At 41.1% G+C, this 24,211-nt stretch overlaps 1 long non-coding RNA gene across 1 annotated transcript in view; it reads left to right on the top strand.

The window, feature by feature from the left end:
* LOC135198343 (uncharacterized) overlaps positions 1-23,697 on the top strand; it is a 289,609-nt gene extending 265,912 nt beyond the window's left edge. The window contains exon 4 of the long non-coding RNA XR_010310756.1: positions 21,820-23,697. This is a non-coding gene — a long non-coding RNA (uncharacterized LOC135198343). The remainder of the gene's footprint in view (positions 1-21,819) is intronic.
* The last annotated feature ends 514 nt before the right edge of the window (positions 23,698-24,211 follow it).

Below are 24,211 nucleotides of genomic sequence, written 5' to 3'. Positions count from 1 at the left end.
AAAAATGGGATACGCCAGTTCGTGAAAAGAGAGACGAATTAAAAGTCAGAGCAAAAAATGTGGATATAGTTGCTCTGATGTTGATTGCGTCATCCGTGTGAGCTGAGGTACCAGTTGATCTTAATCGTTAGGATATTAAGGACATCTTACCTAGACGATGATGTAATTAATCTTTTTGCTCGAGTAACGTTAAAAAGTACCCCTTTTAATGACGTATTAACTTGACATTGTCAGTGTTGACGCACGTGAATTATTATTATTATTATTTTTATTATTATTTTTTTTTTTTTGGTCTATCACAGTCCTCCAATTCGACTGGGTGGTATTTATAGTGTGGGGTTCCGGGTTGCATCCTGCCTCCTTAGGAGCCCATCACTTTTCTTACTATGGGCGCCGTTTCTAGGATCACACTCTTCTGCATGAGTCCTGGAGCTACTTCGGCCTCTAGTTTTTCCAGATTCCTTTTCAGGGATCTTGGGATCGTGCCTAGTGCTCCTATGATTATGGGTACAATTTCCACTGGCATATCCCATATCCTTCTTATTTCTATTTTCAGGTCTTGATACTTATCCATCTTTTCCCTTTCTTTCTCTTCAACTCTGGTGTCTCATGGTATTGCGACATCAATGAGTGATACTTGCCTCTTGATTTTGTCAATCAACGTCACGTCTGGTCTGTTTGCAATTATCACCTTATCTGTTCTGATACCATAGTCCCACAGAATCTTTGCCTGGTCGTTTTCTATCACTCCTTCAGGTTGGTGCTCGTACCACTTATTATTATTATTATTATTATTTATTATTATTATTCATTATTATTTTTATTATTATTATTATTATTATTATTTTATTATTATTATTATACTACATAAGATGAACTCTATCCATACGGAAGAAAACGCACAGGGGCCATTGACTTGAAATTCAAGCTTCCAAATAATGCTATGGTGTTCATGAATAAACAGTCTCATATTTCGTGATTAGGGAATGACCTCATCATAGGACCCAGCGCTTGGTCTTCGGCCTAAATTCTAGATATTCCAATAACAGTTCCAACTAACTCAGCCAAATCCTGGAAAAGTGGTTCTTCGAAGATGCTGCAGATAAATTTCTCTTTCCGTTTTATGAATTGGCATAAAAACATTGATTAAGTAAACAGCATCAAGCAAATAATCTTCTTGCAAATCCGCTTTCACAGAACCGGTCGTCGTCCAGTATCCCTCTCTCTGAGTGTCATTTTTGGTCAGCCTTTCTCTCTCTCTCTCTCTCTCTCTCTCTCTCTCTCTGCGTGAACTCATTTAGGGAAGGAAATGAGCGCGCGGCAAACCGCCCCCTCCCACCTCCATAAGCACGCGCGTGGGACGAGGAAAAGAATTGGTGTTAGATCGTCGTCGAGAAAAAGTAATTCTTGGGTAAGAGTTCTCTCTCTGTTCAAGATGGCTGACGATGATGCGAAACTCGATCGTGAGAATGGAATCTGATTTAGCTCATGAAGAGACCTGTGTACAAAACATAACGGAAGCAGCCATTTTTAGTTTTAAAGATCAATCTTGTTGTATAAAAGGAATATATCACAACTGCTTAGGCTTTATTCATCAACGTTGAAAACTGTTTATTGATGCTCGACGGTGGGTCTATAGAACTGAAATGAAATGGCGCATAAATTCGCTGAGACTTATTCTGCATCATTGTTTCATTGAATATAGGTCGAAAGCTCCTTTGGGGAGGGAGGGGGGTTAGTGCCGTCAGTGTACCTCACGCTGTGCACTGTAGGCATTACTCAAGGTGCTTTGCAGTGTCCTTTTGGCCACTAGCTGCAACATCTTTCATTCCTTTGACTTATACCTACTTTCATATTCTTTTTTTCATTTTACTTTCTCCTCAGCCCTTTCCTGGCAATTGTTTCTTTGTGTGATTGCGAGGTTTCCGATCCTGTTAAGCCTTTGAAAAATCTTTTTACCCTCAATTTGGCTTCCAGCGCTGATTGACCTCATCCAATACTTGCTCGGCCTCTGGCCTAGATTCTATGTGCCATTCCAAGAACACGAAAAAGTCGAATGAATCATGATTTACCGAAGAAAGCAGAAAACACCTCATTCTAGAAACACAGTCGCGCTTAAAAAGATAGCCATAACTTACGTAACTTTTGAGAACGAACTCGGAGGAAGTTTAAAAAGTAAATCGTGAGATTACGAAGTTGAATTGGATACCGACGAGGCTGTGGCTACTTCGGTCGTTTTAATTCCAACTTGGCGGCCGCAGGATTTAGAGTCCGGGATTAGAACCTCTTGTCTGTGAGGTGTTAGATTAAACCTCATCATAATCATATCCCGTTCAATTAGCGTTCTAAGCCTTCCTGGAAATTCTTTCATTAGTTTGCAGCTGAGTGTCCGGTAAAGTAGGTCTAAAGCGCATTGAAATGGGGAGTTCTCTTTTCGCACTCAGTGCAACTTATATGTGGGACGTGGTTGAGAATTTTAGATAATGAGTACAAGAAATTTATGCATTAGTCTTTAACAAAAGTAATCTAAAACTTGAGCAGATTTGAAATTTATTTCATAAACCCTTCGATATACTGTTCCTTTTATTATTTTTTTCTATCACAGTCCTGCAATTCGACCGGGTGGTATTTATAGTTTGGGGTTCCGGGTTGCATCCTGCCTCCTTAGGAGTCCATCACTTGTCTTACTATGTGCGCTTTTTCTAGGAGCGCACTCTTCTGCGTGAGTCCTGGAGCTACTTCAGCCTCTAGTTTTTCCAGATTCCTTTTCAGGGATCTTGGGATCGTGCCTAGTGTTCCTATGATTATGGGTACAATTTCTACTGGCATATTATTATTATTATTATTAATTATTATTATTATTATTATTATTATTGATTATTATTATTATTATTATTATTATTATTATTATTATTATTATTCAGAAGATGAACCCTGCTCATATGGAGCAAGCTCACCACAGGGGCCATTGACTTTAATTTCAAGCTTTCCAAAGATTATGGTGTTCATTTGAAGGAAGTAACAGAAGGTAATGGAAAATACAGAAAGAAATCAGTTATTAGAAAGGAAAAAATAAATGATCAAGTTAATGAATAAGTAACTAAAAATTTAGGTCATTTACAAAATACAAGGAGAATTGTTGCATGGTAGTCTCTGCCAGCAGGGACTGGGCTGCCAGGCCAAGCTAAGCTTTCTGAGAATAATCTTCACATCTTAATATTTTAAAGAATATTTGCAACTTCTTTACGTAAAAACCTTCTTGTATAGTCTCTTTGATCCTTTGTTCAACGTGTACCCAGTGGGGCTCAGAAATAAGACGTGTCCAAGCCATCTTGAAAATGATCTTTTAAACTTGTGTCTGAATACCTAATTAGGATGTTTCAAACTTACGGAGATTTGACGCTGTCACATGAACTTGATAAATCTGTCTCCGGTAAAATACGCCTATAGCCTCTCAGAGAATTGACTTTTGCTCTTTAAACCTCACTGTGATATGACAGCCATCTCATTGCTGTTCATAGTTAACCCTGTACGCAGTTGGACGCAACAGCATAATAAGTATACATTCTGAAAATCATCTATAAAAGGGCTAAAACGAAATGAGATTTGGTGGTGTTCCATAAAATCTCCAATTTATCAAGCTGTCTGTCTGTTGTCAAATTAAACTAGACAGTAAACTTTGTAAAAGCATTTTGAAAAACTGTCGGAATAACTTGCTCATTAACATAGTAGAGAATTGTCCCAAAATTCACGTAGTAAGCTTATCTTCTTAAGAAGAGATGCTTAATTCAAAGTTCATGGAGGTTAGACATTCGTCTCAAGTTCCTCGACAATATTTTATATATATATATATCTATATATAGATATATATATATATACTTATATATATATATTAATATAAAATTAATGTTAGCAGTAGTATAATAGTTGTTGTAGAACTAGTAGGAGTACTAGTACTACTAGTAGTAGTAATATAAGTGCTTCGCCTTAGGAACGGCTCCCTACCTCGGTCTATTTCCCAACAGCAGCCTGAAGAGACCTCAGGGGAACTCGAGCTGAGCTCTAGACCACCAGGCTAGAGTTTCAACCTAGGCGAAGGCACCTTGTGCGCAAAAGACCACCACAGGGAGTGATTGCATTGCAACTTGCATCGCTAAGCTTAGAAGAAAAGTCTTCATCTACGACCAAATAAAGCCAGCATCACCTTTAGCCCGAAGGAGGAGCAGTGATCATTACCTCTTCATTTGGGTGTTCTCGCGGACACTTGGAGGAGAGAAAGTGGCGGTGCTGCTTCATTGGTGGTCGAAATCGGGTGTTTTTGTCGGGTTTGTGTGCGGGATCGGGTTTGGGAGTTGGTCGCTTGCATGGAGGAAAGTAAATGATGATATTATTGGAACTTTTTCACAACAGTCACAATGATTCGAAGGGAAAGTGAACAAGTATTAAAACTAGTCAAAAAGGACTTAGTATCCCAAAGCTAAGGCTTTAATTATTGAGATATTATGAGAGGGTTAGTAGTACCATCCATTCTTGAAATAATAGTGATGAAATATTTATTGAATAATTCATAATATTAGTTTATACCTCAAATTATGCGTCAATGTATGAATGAACACACACACACATACACACACGGAGCCTGTTTTTCCTTAAGAAGTGTTAACTATTTTAAAAGTCAAATTTATTAAAATGGTGATTCCGAATTGAGAACTTAGTCGTCTTCTCAGGTAAATTATGAAATATCTTCACCAGGGTATAATCTAGGCCCGATATTCATGGTTTTGAATTGATTTACATTCTCTCTCAAAACCAAATTCTTTCTCCCCCAAGTTATCAAATTTATCATTATCAGGATATTTGTTCGATCATGCCATGATTCTCTCTCTCTCTCTCTCTCTCTCTCTCTCTCTCTCTCTCTCTCTCTCTCTCTCTCTCTCTCTCCGCGATAAACGGCTCAATGCATCTCGATCAACACTCTCTCTCCCTGGCTACAAACCATTTTTAACAATTACCAGAATTTCCCATCATTAGAATATAATTTGTCCGCGATGAACGGCTGAATGTAGCTCTCTCTCTCTCTCTCTCTCTCTCTCTCTCTCTCTCTCTCTCTTTGTTTTCAGGATGCAGGACCCTGCCTCGTAAGTTTTCTAAAGCATCATCCTCAAATGATTATCCTCAACCACGTTAGCTATATGAAACAATATATACGCCTATACGTACATACGCATGCGCGTAAACACACCTCAATAAACAAATCACTTCATGAAGAACGTAAATAATAGTATTTGCCCTGCCCTGGAATCCGGATCTCGATTAAAAAAAAAAAAAAAAAAAAAAAAAAAAAAATTGGGCCCCGGGCCACTTCGGTATGAAAGCGTGTAATAAAAATCGGAAATATAGATATGTATCTTTCGTTTAACAGCGCACCCAATTATTGTTTACGAGTCGATCGGGGGAAAACCGCGCAACAGTTTCCAAGCGTTTAAAGGTGGGATGCGAGAGAAAGAAATAACGTTTTTGTTATATATATATATATATATAATATATATATATATATATATATATATATATATTATATATATATATATATATATAGAGAGAGAGAGAGAGAGAGACTCTAACTAAAGGTACGTACAATCCATCTAAGGTTATAATCACTCAAACATTGCCGATGGCATTCACTAGAGCTTTTAACTCGGAGTCTTCATTATGCAAAGGCTTACTACAACCTTTCCAAAGAGCAATAATTTTCAATTTTATTTTTGTTTACACCCGGACGAGATGCCACCGTGCTAGCCTTGAGTTTACAGCCCCCATTAATATTCACTACAGGTTCGTACTCTATCAACCGGGACTTTGAAAGAAAAACAAAAACCCATCGGTGGACAATGTGAGTTTTAATTTATAGTTTTTCTCCCCCGAGATTATGTTCGTTCCTAAATTGAAATAAGTAGCGTAACTTTGCAGAAATATTCAGATGTCATTATATTTGATTTTATAATGCTATATCACATCAGACTTTGGGAGCCCAAGACAGTCTGCTCTCTTATTTAAAGTTAAGACTTAGGAAGCCTAAAACAATCGGCCATCTTAGCTAAACGTAAGACAGCCATTGCATTTTCTCCTTCAATGAAGAACAGACAAATCGAAAGGTTGAGTCAGAGACTCGACACTCATAATTAAAGTTACTTATCCGCACGGATTGAGAAACTGAAGTGGTCGATAATTAAGAGGGTAATTAAAGCTATCATTGGCTTTTTCCTCATGGGGCATTAACTGTTCCTTTGATTCCAGAATCCCTTCCGCTACAATATTGCAGTCTTTGTATGTTGGAGCGTTTGTTTGTTTCTTGCAATACTATGAATAAAACTATTTAGAACATGACTGTTCAAATTGCAGGTATAGGCCTAGACTTTCACAAACTGTAAAGTCAAACAGGCTGAAATAATTGCGAACGAGACTGCATAGATAGTACGATCGTTATTGTTACGGGTATAGTACATCAGGTACGATAATGAAACAGTATCTAAAACACTTCGTCGACTTGAAAGCAAAGCTTCATACAAAGAGTATCGGAGTTGGGTGACAGCACAGAGGTAAAAATGATATCCTAATGGAAGTGCGGAATGAGATAATGATGAAAGGAAATCTGAGAAATATCTTCAGGCTATACAAAGTTGCCCAAGTATAAATGAGGTGCATATTGCTGCCCTCAAAAGAACACTAAAACTCCTTGAAAAGAGCCCATGGATATAAGGCTAGTCACCCCTAGTGGAATATAGAGGTGCAACCCCAGGCTGGGGCCCATTGCACCCCTGATATAAATTGAAAATTGAGAATAACATAAGCCAGAGATAAAAGGGAAACCGAGATGTCTCGTACTTGTTCTTCACACAACCTCTTAGAGGATACGTTTGGTCATCTGGGACCAGAGGCGTTGGAAGACCCATACCCACTTGGATGCAAATTATTAAACGGGAGGCTGAATATAAGTGACGATTAGTAGAAGATAAAGTACAAGAAAGGCATAGATGGCGGAATTTCACAAAGGACTTTGTGTAAAATGCCGTTGGGGATGATCTTCACAGGATGGACTTGTCCTGTTCGATCGTATGGACTGGGCTAGTAGCCTCGGCTTACGATTAGGATTTCCGGTGCTTCCTTTCAATAGTTATTCAGTTTCCAATTGTATTTTAACCAGGATATTTCAGTAACCGAATTGAATTTAATTTCAAATGCCATGTTTTACTGTGTAGTCAAGGTTTTATTAGAAATAACCGGTTAAACAGATCAGTGAAATAGTGCGTAGTGGAGGCATGCGGACATTGCTTTTCTTGTCATCCGAACTTCCGAAGTTCCACATCGCCTGAATTCAGTGACTCCGGCGGACCGGCACTCAGCCGGGTGTTACCTGCGGCAGGTTTTCTCTACCTAAGGTCTTTAGGAGTTACCCTGTGTATGGATCACCGACGCCATGGAGCTATCAATTGTAAATACAGAACACGTTGCAGAGCGCCTCAACGGCGTGGTTGGTATGGTATTAGCGTCCCACCTCGGTGGGCGCGGGTTCGATTCTCGGCCATTCCACCAAGGAGTGAGAGATGTGTATTTCTGGTGATAAAAGTTCACTCTCGACGTGGTTCGGAAGTCACGTAAAGCCGTTGGTCCCGTTGCTGAATAACCACTGGTTCCATGCAACGTAAAAGCACCATTCAACAACAGAACACGTTGTAGATGTATGATGAGTGAAATTTTCACGACAAGATGAAAAGTATTCAGCTGTAAACAGTAAGTATTTGCCAGTCCATGATTGTTTGCCTAGACCGGTACGTACAGTGTTTGGACAAGTTACTTAGAAAGTTTTTGGTCTTGTCACGTGTAACGATAATCTAAGTAAAGTATATTTGGAAAAAAAAAATGTATATTTGATTGTAGGCTACATAGGATAGTGTTACATGGATTTGGCGGTAACAGAAGCCGTTTTTAAGCTTTGTTGCTTTACCTATAGTGTAGTGGTAGGTCATCTATTTAACTTTTGAGGATTATCGATCAGATGTGAATATAACGTAGACCCTTTCATTTCGCAGTGCCCTGCATTATATTCGGTTATCGTTTTCACTCGTATACCGATGATGTTGCAGTAGCTCAGGACCCTGTACTAGCTAAACAGCAGTTCGGTTCGTTATTGTCAATAGCCTTAGGTCTTAAGGGTTATGAAAATTGAATCGTATTTAGTTTCTTGTCCAGTTCTTATACTGCATGATTTATTTGGTATAACTGAACAAGAGTTCATTCCCGTCTAACTGAAAGACCGAAAAGTTTAAATACCCGATTAAAAGTGGTTCCCAGATTCTGGGTAATTTTTTTTTTTTTTCTAAATGCCAAGCGTCCGGGAAAACGCGATCAACACGTAAATTTCGTTAGTTACCAAAGGTGAGGAAGTGGATACATTTTTTGGAAGAATGATTGAGTTGGGCACTACTGACAAAATGGAGGTGATAATGTGGGCCGCAAAAGCCTTTGTGTTTATGAGCCAATGATGATTAGCGCAAATGTGAGGTTTTGGCTTCCAATATGTCGACGACAGTTTAGAAAGCGTGCACTTTCAAATTTTGGTGACTGGATTGTAGTGTATAATAAAATTTAATGTACTGTCGGCAAGAATAGTGATGATACAGTTTTCATATATCTTCGGACATATTTTGCTCAATAATGCCACACCTGGCAACTCTAGAAAGGGGGCGGAGCTTCAAAATCATTGCTTTTGTTTCTTTTTAGATTTCCATTAACTTTACACCATAAAGATTCTGTAGAAGTCCTATAGTCATTTATGCTTGAATGTAGTAACAAGCCCTATAATGTTGGTTTGGTAACGTCAGTTCAGAGCGGAATATCGATTATCCTTTTTTTAAACCTACTGTGAAGCCTTACTTATATGTAATGTTTGGCACTGAATTGACGTAAAATTCATGCGTAATTGAAGACACATCTTAAAAAATGGGAGATTTTCTTTTTTTTTTATTTCGCCAGTACTTCTGGAAAACGTGAGGAACAATACAGTAAAGAATGAAAAATTATGACGAGAGAGAGAGAGAGAGAGAGAGAGAGAGAGAGAGAGAGAGAGCGCAAGCATAGGACTATCTATAGAAATACTTAATTCATTGTATTTACTTTGAGAGATTGAGTGATAATATTTTTTCAAAACAGGAGAGAGAGAGAGAGAGAGAGCAAAATCTGCTTATGAAATCATAGGCCTATTTATAACTACTTAATTTCATTATATTTTCTTTGGCAGATTGAGTGGTGATATATATTTTCAAAGAATATTTTAGAAGTAGAGAGAGAGAGAGAGAGAGAGAGAGAGAGAGAGAGAGAGAGAGTATTGATGACGGACTTGTGATGGGGAAAAGCAGAAGAAAGAGCGGTGAGTCGGTGCACAGATACTTGGGAAACAGGGTGATTTGGCTGCCAAGATCGTGCTGCACTATACCAGATAAAATTTGAAGGACCATAGTATTCAAGTTAATTCTCTAAGAAATTCGTACCCTAATCTTGATTTCATTCGACAGTTGCCGTAGCATTCAAAGATAGTAAAAAGACGTGGAAAATTTCAAACACAGGTTGCAGTCATTCTTGCTCTCTTGATATAGTCTGTACTTTTGACCATTGGTTTTCATCCACGAATCATTCGTGAAAAAGCTGTGTTAAATAAAAAAAAATATTTATTACCACAACTAACTCAATATGTATTGCACAGACAATTGACGTTTTATATCATGCAAAAAATGCTGATGTGTTGGGAGATCTTTCAGCATCACGGCAGAGCAATGGAGTCTTGTAGGCTTACTACGAACTGTTTTGTAATGGGAGCATAGCCAGAAAATCTTTGAGCTGACATACTACTATAACCTTGAAAATGATGTATTTTTAAAGGCAATAGCTTTGTAAACGGCCACTAGCATTCGATCCATGTCAACATCAAAGTAATCAAAGTGTGAAATCCAGTATCCAGTGACTGCCGCTTTCCCGCTCGAAGTTCTAGGGCTCCTCCTCACATAGAAAACGCTCTTGCGGACACAACTAGATTTGCTCAACCTACCTTAGCCGTCGCAACATTGACTGCCATTGGCGTCAGCTAACTTTAAACGCTTTGGAATACAAACGTAAATTTGTAGAAACTCAAATAATTACATTCACCACTTACGATGATGCTATAATATTCCCGTTCATGAAGGAAAACGAGTAAGTATTGTCGTCGTGATACATAATACTATAATTACTTCTGACATATATCGAGTTTTTCATCTCTGAACGCTTTGTTTTGCACTTTCAACGTATATGATATAATTTACAATGTATTTTCATATTTTAGAGTAAATTTAGCTAGGTTGTATCTTTTCAGTAAAAACAAATGTGAAATTCGATGAACGAAAGCTAATGAAAACTGTATCTTCACTTTTCTTATTGATAGTACAGTACCTATATTGTCGTTAATATCCACTGAAACAGTGGATTAGAGGTTAGGCTACACGTGTCGGCATCTTGCCCGAGCTGGGAGCACTGTTGAGTTCAGCAAGTTTACTTTTCATTTGGATAATTTTGTGAGACATAAATAACAAAATTGGAAATATTGGTCTCTTAACTTTATATTAAAGTTTTACATTTAAATGTTCCCAAAGAGCTACGCGTACTAAATACAGTGGGTTTTAATGCAAAACAAAATCAGAAGAGACAGTCAGGAGGGCAAGGTGTGTGACCCAGGACCTTGACTGGTAAATACAAGGTCATTAACAAGCGTGATTCACTCAAGATAAGTTGACATGAATCCATTTTTAAAGTTTAATGCACTAAAGAGATTTATCTCTATTGCATATTATTACACGGTCTTAATGAAAGCCGCCGTTATGCAGTAAAGTAACCGCCTATGGAAACGAAAGAAACTTGCTCTGAAGATTGACATTGCGGTGTAGTACACATGTAAATAAGTACGTTATGAAACTAATTAAATACTCTTAATTAAATTAATGCAAATTCATAGTTAAAATTTTAGAAGAATGGTGAGAGCGCCTGCGTATGATTTAACCCACTACCATAAGTAGGGTCGACTCAAGTTCCAAAATCATGCACATGTGACCCTTAGACTCTCCCATTCTTCTCTGGAGAGACTGCTGTGGACTGCCTCCCTGCTGTTCATCCTTCTCAGGAGTAAAAGGGGAGTAAATGCTGCATATAGGTCACAAGTGTTAGGCGTAGGACTCTTATTTTATGGGGACCAAGGATACATTTGCGACAGGCCACAGTTACGCAGTAGCTACACCTGCTATAGGTGATGAGGTGACTTTCACATAACAGAGTACTGTGCTTGGTTCTTCCAGCTCGAACTCTGCAGTGCATATGCACTGTGCACAGTAGCTCTTGTGCCCAGCTCCTACTACTTCAGTGTTGGCCGATCCACTGAACAATGATTTAGTTCACAATCAGTATCATTGTCCAGGGTTTGTGGTTCAATGTTAAGACCTACGTTTTGGATCCAAGGTTATTTCTCCCTCAAAATCTATGTAGGCTGAGCTGTGGCATTAATAGGTTCTTTCATGAGTGCAGTGAAATAGGGGTTAGCAACCACAACGCAGTTGAACCTTAGAATTTCCTCTGGAGGCAAGACTGTTGTTGACTATTATACTGAAGGAAGCAGATTACGTACATGTTCTATGGAGAAGTGTTCTGTTTCAGTGAGAATATCATGAAGGCAAGGTGGATAGGGAAGAGAAGCTAGGCTGGTAAAGGCTCTATTGCCTGCGACTGTGTGCTGGGGGCAGGAAAGGACTTGGAGGAATAATAGATTTCTTCAAGGGAAAGGATATTATGGGATATGACAAATTGGACACAAGGTTGTAGGGTAGCCGTTCATCAGGTGGGAGTGTGCGAGGTTTGAATGGCCAATTCGTAGTTACGCAAGAGCTTTTTCCCATATATTGAATGGGTTTAAGCATAGCAGTATGGTAGGTTTGAGTGTGAGGAGCAGGTTATGAGAGATACTGGACCAGAAAGACTGCCAGCAATTTGCTAAGTGGTTACAGAAGAATGGGAAGTAATCTGAATGTGGGATTGTTTTGAAATGTGGGCATACCTACAAAGCTGCAGAGTGGGCCAAATAGTCCACTTGCTCATTGCCTCCACATGCCTCGGGGTCTAGCAGAAGCAGACTCTCTTTTTTTCTAGATTGAAATATGAAAGTACCCATTTTGAATTTCAGATCTGGATTGAAATATGGAAGAACCCATTTTGAATTTCAGAGACTACAGGAAGAATGCAGTTAACAGATTGGATGAGGGATAAAGAATTAGTAGTCTGAAAATCATGAAGGATGATGAGGGGTAGATTAGAAGTTGCTTTAGTGCTTTAAGTATGCTTGCGATGTTCCATTGGAGTACAGACATTAAAGGAAATAAAATATATGAAGTGATATTACGTACAGTCGGTATTGTTGAGGTATGGTTATTAGATGGGGATGGACTGTTTTCAGTATGAAGTAGGAATGGGTGAGTGTCAGGAATAACAGGTGAGTCACGTGTATAAGGGAAGTCTAAAGGTGAGGAGGGATAGGAAGAGAGAGAGACTTGCAGGTAAAACCTGGTGGTCAAGCAGGGTCAAGGTTACTTTTTCTCTGTACAGAGGTGTGAGTGGAAAGTTGGGTGGGAATGGAGACAGGCAGTGGAAAAGGTGAGGCAATGGAGGTTCTGTGGAAGTTGGCAGAGGAGTGGGGAGAAGGATATTGGGAGTTGTGGACCTCAGCAATGGTATGATGAACAGTAGCACATTACTTGAGGGATGAAGTTGGGTTTGGGATCATGGTAAAGGGTTGATTTATGTAATCCTCAATGTCCTTCATGGTTTCCAGAGGAGACTTGGTTGTAAGGGGTTTCTTGGGTGGAGAGCAAATTGGTCTTTGGTGCTGTTCCAAAATGGTATTTATTTTTTGTGTTGGGGTTGTGTTAAGGAGTGTAAGCTTTGGGAGAGAGGACAGGAAAATAGGGATGTAGAAGTAGGCATTTTCTGAATTTAACCCCTCTAAAGGGTTTGACAAAAATAAAATTGAGATAGAAAGAGGGGAAGAGCTGGTGGATGATGGTGCTTTAGAGTAAGCAGCTGTATGGGCAAAGGAAGGGATGAAGGTAATGAGGTGGTGATGGATTGAGGAATTAAAGAGGAGGAAGGTTGTGGTGTGGTATTGGTAGTGGTTGTTGCTTGTTTGCTTGCTGTTGTCATGATCTGGGTCAGAGTGAGTGTAAAGCCAGTCTTTCAGGGTGAATCTATGCTTGAAATGGAGGAAGCCACCTCTGATTCCAACTTGTAGATCGATTAAAGACATTAAAAAACATTGCTTGCTAGCACAATTGTTTGTTTGTATGGTGTTTTTACGTTACATGGAACCAGTGGTTATTCAGCAACGGGATCAACGGCTTTATGTGACATCCGAACCACGTCGAGAGTGAACTTCTATCACCAGAAATACACATCTCTCACTTCTCAATGGAATGGCCGAGAATCGAACCCGCGACCGCCGAGGTGAGAAGCAAACACCAAACCAACCACGCCACTGAGGCGCTTGCCAGCACAATTGGCGCAGAGCACTCTTGTGAGTGGTAATTTGCTCAACAATGGCCAAGTGAGCTGCAAATGGGCAGCACGCTTGTGATCTGCAAAATTTGGGTGTGCGGCTGAAGCTCCAGCACTTTCGCATTGTCGTGGGGAGGAATATGCTTATGGACTAAGTGATGCTGACCTCCGATGTTTACATCTTATGGGAGGTTTGCTCCTTGAAGGTGGTCTTTGCAAAATATTTTGGATATTTCCTGTTGCCCTTGTCCCCAGGAGTGTAGCATATAACGTGGAGTACTTCATGGTATAGTCGCTTAGGAGTTCTATGAAAACATTGAGCAGTCACCGCAGCTGACATTGTCAACCGGACATTGCTCTGATGGTATCACAACTACGGTACGTATTCCAGTGCAACTGTTGAGATGAGGACGTGAAGTGGTAGGGAAAACATTACCTTGTAGGTCTTTAGGGCTGGACATGCTTGAGCCTGAGCCTCTGTGTTCACCATGAGACACTTTTGAAAGTGGAGTGTATTGTTTACGTAAGGAGAGGATGTGAAGTACTTGTCCCACTTTTAGGGTAGAAAGATGGTTGACATTAGGGCTGGATGGATACTAAAGGACATTTCAAGGTAGGTAGAAGAGGATGTAGTTGAAGCTTTTAAATTTTTTTGAGTTACAGGTGTTGTAGTGGCCCGTTCTTTCATGGTGGAATGCTGTGGTTCATTCGGTTGTAGAGAAAGCCACTGAAGATGATCTAGTGGAAAGGGAGCATGGGCATCACGTGTCAAGATTACAGGTGACATGGTAAAAGAGGATAGTGATGAGGAGACTTCTGGGGGAGTAGTCTGGCTCATGGTCTCTAACATAGCAAAGTCAGAAAAGCCCAGTTGTGGGACTGATTCTAAGTAGCATCAGTCCCAAACTCCTTAGAATTTGTGATTTCCATTATTGGCCATATCGGCCTGGGTATATGCTAGGGAAATATAACAGTCCTCTCCTTGAGAGCCCTGTGTGAAGGAATAAGGGCAAAGTTGAAAAAATATAGATGCTGTGCCCTATGGCATCCAGGAGGCCTTTAAAGACCAACCCAAAGTTGGCCTTCTACCAAACACATGGACGCTTGCACCTAAGGGAGAGGGGGGGGGGGGGGGGGGCAAAGGAAGAGGGTTGGTAGGATAGAAAGAAAGCAGTCCCCAAAGGAAGAGGGTTGGTAGGATAGAAAGAAAGCAGTGAGATAAAATGAAAGATTATGAAAAAATCTAGTCAAAATTGGTTGAGCATAGGACCAAAGGCCTAGGTAGGTCCAGGTGGATTGGTTGCCCCCAGCATTAGGTCATAGTCCCTTGACCTGAAGCCCCTCAACAACGACAGTGTTGCATGGCTGTACAATATTATGTACTATATGACTCTCATGTTGCAGAGGCAGTGATGTGAAGTTGGGGTTGCCCAAGATTTTTTCAAATATATTTTCTACCTTAGTAGATTAAGTTTTGCAAAATATTCCCAGACTTTTCGTTGAATTTCAGACGACCATTTTTTTGTATGGAATTTAACAACCATATCCTTTATTAATTGCAACATGAATGTTGTAATTAGTCTCCCCTAGTATTTCAGTTCACCATTTTGTATATAGTTTACGAATGGGTCATGTTAATATTTTAAGATTTCATACAATGAACTTACCTGTCAGATATATACTTAGCTAAGACTCCGTCGTCCCCGACAGAAATTCAAATTTCGCGCCACTCGCTACCGGTAGGTCAGGTGATCTACCTGCCTGCCCTGAGCGGCAGGACTAGGAACCATTCCCGTTTTCTATCATATTTTCTCTGTTGCCGGTGGTATCAACATTGTTGTTACTACCTCCTGACTGGAATTCGCTTTTCAAGACTTTTTTGATCATCTATATTGGATTTCTTGGTGACGTACTGGATCGTTGTTTTGGCATTCGCTACTGTGGACTGGATTTGGACTTGCTTTTGATTTTTCTGATAGAATGTCTGATTCAAGTGTTAGTGTGAGTGTGTGTGTGAATGTAGGCTGCAAGGTGAGGATACCGAAGGCTTCGGTTGATCCTCACACTGTATGTCGTAAGTGTAGGGGGTTTGACTGTTCTTTAGCTAACACCTGTATTGAGTGTGAAAAGTTGAATGCTAATGAATGGAAGACTCTAACTTCTTACTTGAAGAAGTTAGAGAGGGATAGAATTAGACGGGCTGCACAAAAGTGTGAGAGTACAAGGCCTATTGAGCCTTTTTCTGAGTCTAACTCTCCTATTATTAATGAATTTGATTCTCCCTATGTATCTGAACCCTCACAGGCTTTGCATTCGGATTCGGCTTCTGAAATCGCCAATCTGAAGGCTACTCTTTGTAAAATGAAGACAAAGATGGCGGCCATGCAAGGTAAAGGAAGTGATAGTGAATTACTTAGTGAAGTGAGTGTTCCCAGTGTTGTGGAGGGGGCGTCTGACCGTCCCTGCGATGCTCCCAGGCTTAGACCTCTTCCAAACTCACATACCCAGAGGAGAAGGAAAGTCGAAAGTCGTACGGAGGTTGTGGGGAATCCCCAACGGTCAGGCATCCCTTCAGCAGGTTCTGTTTCGCTACAGTCTGCTCAGGACCGCTTTAATAGAAGCGTCCTACAAGATTGTTTCTCGTCGTCCGGTTCTCCTTCACCTAAACGAGGGTGGAAGGACTCGGATCTTTCTAGGCCACTGAAAAGGCACTGGAAAGAACGCGCGTTTGACTCAAGCCCGGAGCGCTTCTCGGAGGAAGCCCCCTATTCTATCAAGAAGGCTAAGCTGGTCTCGACGCCTCCTAGAGCTGTATTTGAGGATCGCACTCCTTCGAGTTCTCCTGCTTCTTCTATTGAAGAGGATGCTGGTGTGGCTTCCAAGAGGATTTTGCTAGCAGTACAAGAGCAGTTAGCCTCTTTGGTTGGAGTTCTTTCGAGGGATCCCCCTCGCAAGAAGGACGCTAGACTTCCTATTAAGAAGTCTCGTCTTCTTTCGCCTGCCAGACGTGAAGCGTCCTCCAGGTATGAAGAGCCTTACAAGCGTGGGACGTCTTCCAGGCGCGAAGATTCGTTCAAGCGTCAGGAGCTATCCGAGCGAGTTGCTCTAGATAAGGATACGCTCAGGCGCGAGGCGCCAGCCAGGCGCGAGGAATCAGCCAAGCGCGAGGCGCCAGCCAGGCGCGAGGATTCAGCCAAGCGCGAGACGCCAGCCAGGCGCGAGGAGTCAGCCAAGCGCGAGGCGCCAGCCAGGCGCGAGGAGTCAGCTTTGCGTGAGGCGCCAGACAAGCGCGAGGCGTCAGCCAGGCGCGAGATGCCAGCCAAGCAACAAGCTCCAGCCAAGCGAGAAGCGCCAGCCAAGCGCGAGGCGCCAGACAAGCGCGAGGCGCCAGACAAGCGCGAGGCGCCAGACAAGCGCGAGGCGCCAGACAAGCGCGAGGCGCCAGCCAAGCGCGAGGCGCCAGCCAAGCGCGAAGAGCTTTCCAGGCGTGAGAAGTCAAGCAGACGCGAGACTTCTTTTAGACTTGAGAGAGAATCTGTTCACTCTATGAGTCCCTCTCATAGTAGGAGTTTGTCACCAGTAGAGAGAGAACTTGATGAAGATCCTCTCGTTTTTCAGGCCGATTCTCCGCACGGTGTGGAAGGAGATTCGGAAGACGAAGTTAACGGTAGAGAAGGAGTCTCTAACTATAGAGTTCTGACGGACCTTCTTTTGCAGGAGTATGGAGATTAGTTGACTCCTGCGGCTCCTCCTTCGCCTCGATCACTGTTTTCGAGTGCGATCGTACCGAAGTCTTCGTCGGTGTTGAAGATGAGACCTACGATCTCTATGAAGAGAGCTCTACAGTCTCTGGACAAATGGATGTTGTCGAAGAGGATCTGGGCAGAAACCACCCCTTCTGTATGCCTCCAGCCATACTTTAGGGCTAAAGGTAAAAAGGAGTTCTGGATACCGAACTGGGGAGAACATGGGCCTCTCTCCCAGCGGCAGCCGAAGCGGACTTTTCAACCTTGGTTGATTCATCGCGGAGACACGTTTCATGACGGGGGAAGGATCTTTCAGTTCAGGGCCTTGTGTTTCGGCCTGTCCACAGCTCCTCAGGTCTTCACAAACCTGATGAAGAATGTGGCGAGGTTTCTTCACCTCAAAGGCGTCAACATCTCGCTATATCTGGACGATTGGCTCATCAGGGCCAGAACAGAGAGACAGTGTTTGGAGGACCTTTCTTTGACCCTAAACCTGATAAAGGCGTTGGGACTACTCGTGAACCTCGAGAAGTCACAACTGATTCCCAGACAGAACTTGGTCTATCTGGGGATTCAGATGGATTCTCGGGGTTTTCGAGTATTTCCTTCGCAAGAGAGAATCGTGAGAGGCTTGGAGAAAGTCTCTCTCTTCTTAGGGAAAGAACGGACTTCGGCGAGGGAATGGTTAAGCCTTCTAGGCACCCTTTCCTCACTCGAACAGTTCTTTCCTCTAGGAAGACTGCATCTTCGTCCTCTTCAGTTTTTCCTAAGGAGATCATGGAATTGGAAGACGGGACTTCTCTCCGACAGTTTTCTCCTTCCAATGGAGATGAAACCAAACCACACCTGCAATGGTGGTTGTCCCTCTAAAAGAGAACAAGGGAATTTCTCTGGAAGTTCCGAACCCAAGCCGAGTGTTGTATTCAGACGCATCGGAGAAGGGTTGGGGAGCAACACTAGGACCGAGAGAAGTGTCAGGCACCTGGAAGGCAGCACAGGTGTCCTGGCACATAAATTGCAAAGAACTTCTAGCAGTTCACTTGGCTCTAAAGTTCTTCGAACCTTTTGTGGCAAACAGTGTGGTCCAAGTGAATGTGGACAACACTAACCAGCCCTGTCCTACATTCGGAAGCAAGGAGGAACACACTCCTTGTTCCTATACGAGATAGCAAGAGATCTGCTACTTTGGACCTCACAGAGGAACATCTCCCTCCTGACAAGATTTGTTCAGGGTACGAGAAACGTCAGGGCGGACAGACTGAGCAGGAGAAGCCAGGTCCTTCACACAGAATGGACCCTTCATTCAGAGGTGTGTCAGAGTCTTTGGGATCTTTGGGGCACTCCTCACGTAGATCTGTTCGCCACTTTCCTTTCCAAAAGGCTGGAAGTCTTTTGTTCAGTGGTGGAAGACCCAAGAGCTCTCGTGGTCGACGCCTTCCTGCTAGACTGGTCGCATGTAGACGTGTACGCTTTTCCCCCTTTCAAAATCCTGGGGCAAGTGTTGAGAAAGTTTGTAGCGTCTAACGGGACAAGGATGACCCTGATAGCCCCGTTTTGGCCAGCACAAGATTGGTTTGCAGAGGTGCTGGAGTGGACAGTAGACTTCCCAAGATCCCTTCCAAGAAGGATGGATCTTCTCAGACAGCCACACTTCGAGAGGTTTCATCAAAACCTCCCCGCTTTCGCGCTGACTGCCTTTCGACTATCGAAAGACTTGTCAGAGCGAGGGGTTTTTCTCGCGAAGCTGCAAGCGCTATCGCTAGAGCCCGCAGAGCTTCCACTAGACGAGTCTATCAGTCGAAGTGGGAGGTATTTAGAAGGTGGTGTAAGTCTAAGAAGTTGTCCTCCTCCTCCAGTACCTCTATAACCGAAATCGCTGATTTCCTTTTGTTCCTGAGAGAAGTCTCTCACTTATCTGTATCGACTATCAAAGGATACAGGAGCATGCTTTCGGCAGTCTTCAGAAACAGAGGCCTAGAGATTGCTGATAATAAAGATCTGCACGACTTGATTAGATCATTTGAAACGACAAAATCTAAGGAACTAACTCCTCCCAGCTGGAACCTGGATGTAGTTCTCAAGTTCCTTTCGTCTGACAGATTCGAGCCTCCTCATTTAGCTTCGTTCAGGGATGTAACGAGGAAATGCTTGTTTCTCCTATCTTTGGCGACAGCCAAAAGAGTTGGTGAACTTCACGCCCTTGAAGATGAAGTTGGCTTTAACAGAGACTCGGCCTTCTGCTCGTTTAGAACACTTTTTCTAGCGAAAAATGAAAACCCCTCGAATCCCTGGCCCAAGAGATTCGAGATTAAAGGCTTATCGAGTCTGGTAGGTAGAGAAACAGAAAGGTCTCTTTGCCCTGTAAGAGCCTTGAAGTTCTACTTACAAAGGAAGAAACAAATGGGAGGCTCTAGACAAAGTCTTTGATGTTCGATTAAGGACCCCACAAGAATCATGTCTAAGAACGCATTAGCTTTCTTCATAAGGAGCGTCATTACAGATGCTCACAAGTTCTGTCCTGACGACTCTTTTCCGCTTTTAAGAGTAAAAGCTCATGAAGTTAGAGCAGTGGCGACGTCTCTCTCTTTTCAGAAGAATATGTCGCTAAAGAAAATCATTGATACGACATATTGGAGGTGCAATTCGGTATTTGCATCTCACTATCTTAAAGACGTTCGCGTGACCTACGAGAAATGTTTTTCTCTGGGGCCTTTCGTATCGGCGGATACGATACTGGGTACGGGAGCAAACACCAATCCTTAACTTTGTACATACCTTCTACTAGATATGTTCTAGATTTCTGCTGACAAAGAGGGCTCGTTGCTGCACTGGCGGCCAGTCACTGTTGTTCAGTAAGGAACTCTTGTGATATCTTTTAGAGGAGTATTAAAATTTTTTTTTGAGAATTTTTGTATGAATGCGTTTTAGTTTCGAGTTATGGGTTGTTTGTAATGAGTTCGGGGATAACTCAGAACAATTCTATATACTAACATGGTGGTTAGGATCAGGTGGTCGGGATTGGTTGTGCTCCTTCATAAGGTGTGTTGTCATAGAAGTGGTCTAGTACCCATTGACAAAGTCCTTTCAGGCTCTGCCGAGTAAGCGGTTCATATACCCATCGACAGACCCACAAGAACTCTAGCCATAGATCACATATCTCGCTAAAGGCTTGAGGTGATGCAGACTACTGGGCTACAGCCACGAAGTCTACCACCTATCAGGTAGGAACCAAGGTTTTTCTTTTATACCTACAACATATGTTGTTTACCTGTCTATTCCATATTAGCTCTCTCTTACCCTCCACCAAAGGGTGCCAATCAGCTAAGTATATATCTGACAGGTAAGTTCATTGTATGAAAATGATATTGTTATAATACAATAAAGTTTCATACATACTTACCTGGCAGATATATACAATTAATGGCCCACCCAGCCTCCCCGCAGTAGACAGGTGGAAGAGAGAAAATTTGATAGAAAACGGGAATGGTTCCTAGTCCTGCCGCCCAGGGCAGGCAGGTAGATCACCTGACCTACCGGTAGCGAGTGGCGCGAAATTTGAATTTCTGTCGGGGACGACGGAGTCTTAGCTAAGTATATATCTGCCAGGTAAGTATGTATGAAACTTTATTGTATTATAACTATCATATTTTTCATGCTGGGCCTACTAGATTTCCTGAGTTTTGTTTTACTGGTTTCCAAAGCACAGTTCATTAGGATAATACTGGCAGTCCCCGGGTTACAACAGGGGTTCCGTTCTTGAGACATGTCGTAAGCCAAAAATTGTCGTAAGCCGGATCATCGTAAAATAATCCTAAGAAAACCTTACTTTTAATGCTTTGGGTGCATTGAAAACTATGTAAACTACATTCTTATTGCATTTTTCATTAAAAAAAAAAAACTTCAAATATTCATTATTTTGCATTTTTGGTGTCATATTTCATCTGCCAGATCAGCGTTGTAGGTGCCGTAACCCTGGAACATGCGTTGTAACCCTGGAAATAATGTCTGATGAATATAATTGAGAAGCGCCTTAACCTCGGAACGTCGTAAACCGAACCCGTCGTAACCCAGGGACTGCCTTACATATAATAAATATATAAATTTTTTTATTGGAAGTGCTTAGTAATAACCTCTGACCTTTCAGTTGCTCTGTTGTTTACTTCATGGTTCATTTGTGGTCATAAAGTGTTGTGTCAGATATTCTTTCAATGCCTTGTTAATTTTTGTGACAATCTTTCATCACCTTGTTAGATATTTTGGTTATCACTCGGTTCTCCTGTAACCAAGCATCTAAAAAGGTATAATGAAAAGAAATCTTGCTTTATCACAATTTTTATAATTTAGAGCTAGGTAATTTGAAACATGTAATTGACAGAGTAAAGTAAGAGCTTGGTACATAGTCTTGTAAATTTATTTATGAATTTTATTTCCTGTCACTAATAATACTATTTTCCAGGTTTCTGCTAAACAGTGGGCCAGGCCTATGGAGTGCAGGATTAACAAACGTGGTGCTTCCAAAGATTGATAAGGGTTTAATTTATTGTCATCTTTTATCAGTGCTGAAAGAGCACAGGGAGAGTAAGCTATGAAGAAATTAATTAGTACTTGGGTACAGTAATTCAATAAATATTTATATGGTCAAAATACAATATGTGTCAAGTCGTGTCAAGTCGTGTCAAGAAAAATGCAAGCTCCTGGCAGTCGGGTTCTTCGTTTTACAAGACCATCTTTGCTTCACAGAATGGCATTATTCAGTAGCATTGCTGAGAAGAGGTCCCTCATAAGTGCATAAAGATTCTTTAACTACAGGTTTAGTGCTTCAGAATCAAAATGAAGATACTCAGAACCATCAGATAAAGCAGGCTACTTTGATGATATTATCACTGAACAAAAACTACAGCAAGCCTTGTTGACAAAACTAGTTTGTCAAGAAGTTAGAAATACCAGGTGAATTCAACTGTATGCCAATTGTCACACCATAAAACTACTTTAATCGTCCTGTTAGATTCGAGATGATGGCAGACAAGGTCAATTTATAGTAGTGTGTATCACCATATCTCATAGCATAGATAAATTATGCAACAAGTGGTTTCATGGATAATATTGTCTTTGCAATCAAAGAATTTTGAACAAGGGTAAGTTTCCTCCTTTAGCAAGTACCATATTTGATGGCTTTGGTCAATGTGGAAGGACCAGTTACCGAACATGAGAAAATTTAGATTATACACGTAGTTTTCCTTCCGAAGAATTAAAACTATTGCAGGAATCTGTATGGGTGCACAGCTAGTTATTGATATTGATATGATGTTAAAATCACAAGATCAAGCACATAAAGAAAACTTCAAAATGCTAGGAATCAAGCATTGACCCTCTGTGTAATGCCTCCATCTCATTTTCATCAATGTTCTTTTTAGTAATATATCATTCACACATTGCTAAGCAGTTACAACACTACTATTTCCGAAGTTAATGATTAAACAGGTTGAAGAGGTTCTGTAGCTTAATCAAAATGCTTAATGATCTACAGCCTTGGAAGCAATAGGGCCTTACATGCACTCAGTAATATGCTCCTGCTACACTAATGCAAAGAACAAATGCTAGATAATGAGTGAAGACATTGGCTAGTGTACCAAAAAAAATTAAGTGTCAAAAGTAGCAAAGCCAAGACAAACAGCTGCTTATCACAGTAATCAGGGAAGCTAGAAATGCATGAGAAAGGAAGTGACCGAGGGTTGCTTCAGGCAGATTACCTACTCACAGAAGAGTCTGAAGAAGTGGTGGTTGAAATGTTTAAAAGGTGAAAGTGGAATGGAAAGCAAAGGATTGAAAAGCAATAAAAAAAATTATGGCAACTGGAAAGGCTGCAAAGGAAGTAAAACCAGGTTACTGTAGAAAAGATCTGTCTGGAAACTCTACTGGGGACTGAAAATAACATGTAATCCAGAGCACCCCTTGTGATACAGTACAGTATACACAGAGCAAGAGATTTTGGAAGACGCGTACAACATCAAATTGATCAATGAGGAAAGGGTGAATTCTGATGTGTTGTGACAGATGGGGAGGTCTGAAGTAGTAGAGCATTGCCCCATTAACTGAAGCCAAGATGTACGAGTGGGCACCAGAGGCAAGAAATACCTGCAGACAGGGGCACTGACAGAAAATAGAAATCAATCTTGCAGAAGTGTTACCATAAAATGATAAACTTCATGGCCAACATGCTCAAGAAGCTGTTATTTAAAAATCCTGGAAAAAGAGGCTAGATGAAGAACAAACTTTGATGGGAGGTTAAGAAAAGTTTACGTGATGCAGAAGAAGAAAAAAAAAATAAGATAAATTACACAAGCTTTATTCATTATAAAGGTGATGAGTAAGGGCTAACAAATTAAGTGTACTTTAAATGGCCCTTTTTGTTTAGTTCTTTATGTACCGACTTCAGATGTAAAGTAAGGAAATTAAGCCATAAATACAGTTATGAGTGAAGTTACCAACCAATGAAATCAGTAGTAAACTAGTGCATTTTATACAAACCAGTGTTACTTCAGGTGTCTAAGCTAATTTTGTGAATACTTTACCTAAAAATTTTTTATGTTAAAGTACTGAATTTAAAAACCACAAGCTAAAGTGAATTTTGTTGTTACATCTACTAGAAGAATTAATAAATTTTACTAGAAGAATCAATAATCTAATAAATTTAATATAAATTTAGTAATTTATCCTTTTCCTTAAACCAAGTCAAAGAGTGCTACAGATATCCTAGTCTTGCTCACAAATACAGGCAGTCCCCGGATTACGATGGGGGTTCCGTTCTGGAGACGCGTCATAAGCCGAAAATCGTTGTAAGCCGGAAC

The sequence above is a fragment of the Macrobrachium nipponense genome, chromosome 22, assembly GCF_015104395.2.
Source record: "Macrobrachium nipponense isolate FS-2020 chromosome 22, ASM1510439v2, whole genome shotgun sequence".
Lineage (NCBI taxonomy): Eukaryota > Metazoa > Arthropoda > Malacostraca > Decapoda > Palaemonidae > Macrobrachium > Macrobrachium nipponense.
This window is presented reverse-complemented; position numbering and strand designations above follow the sequence as displayed.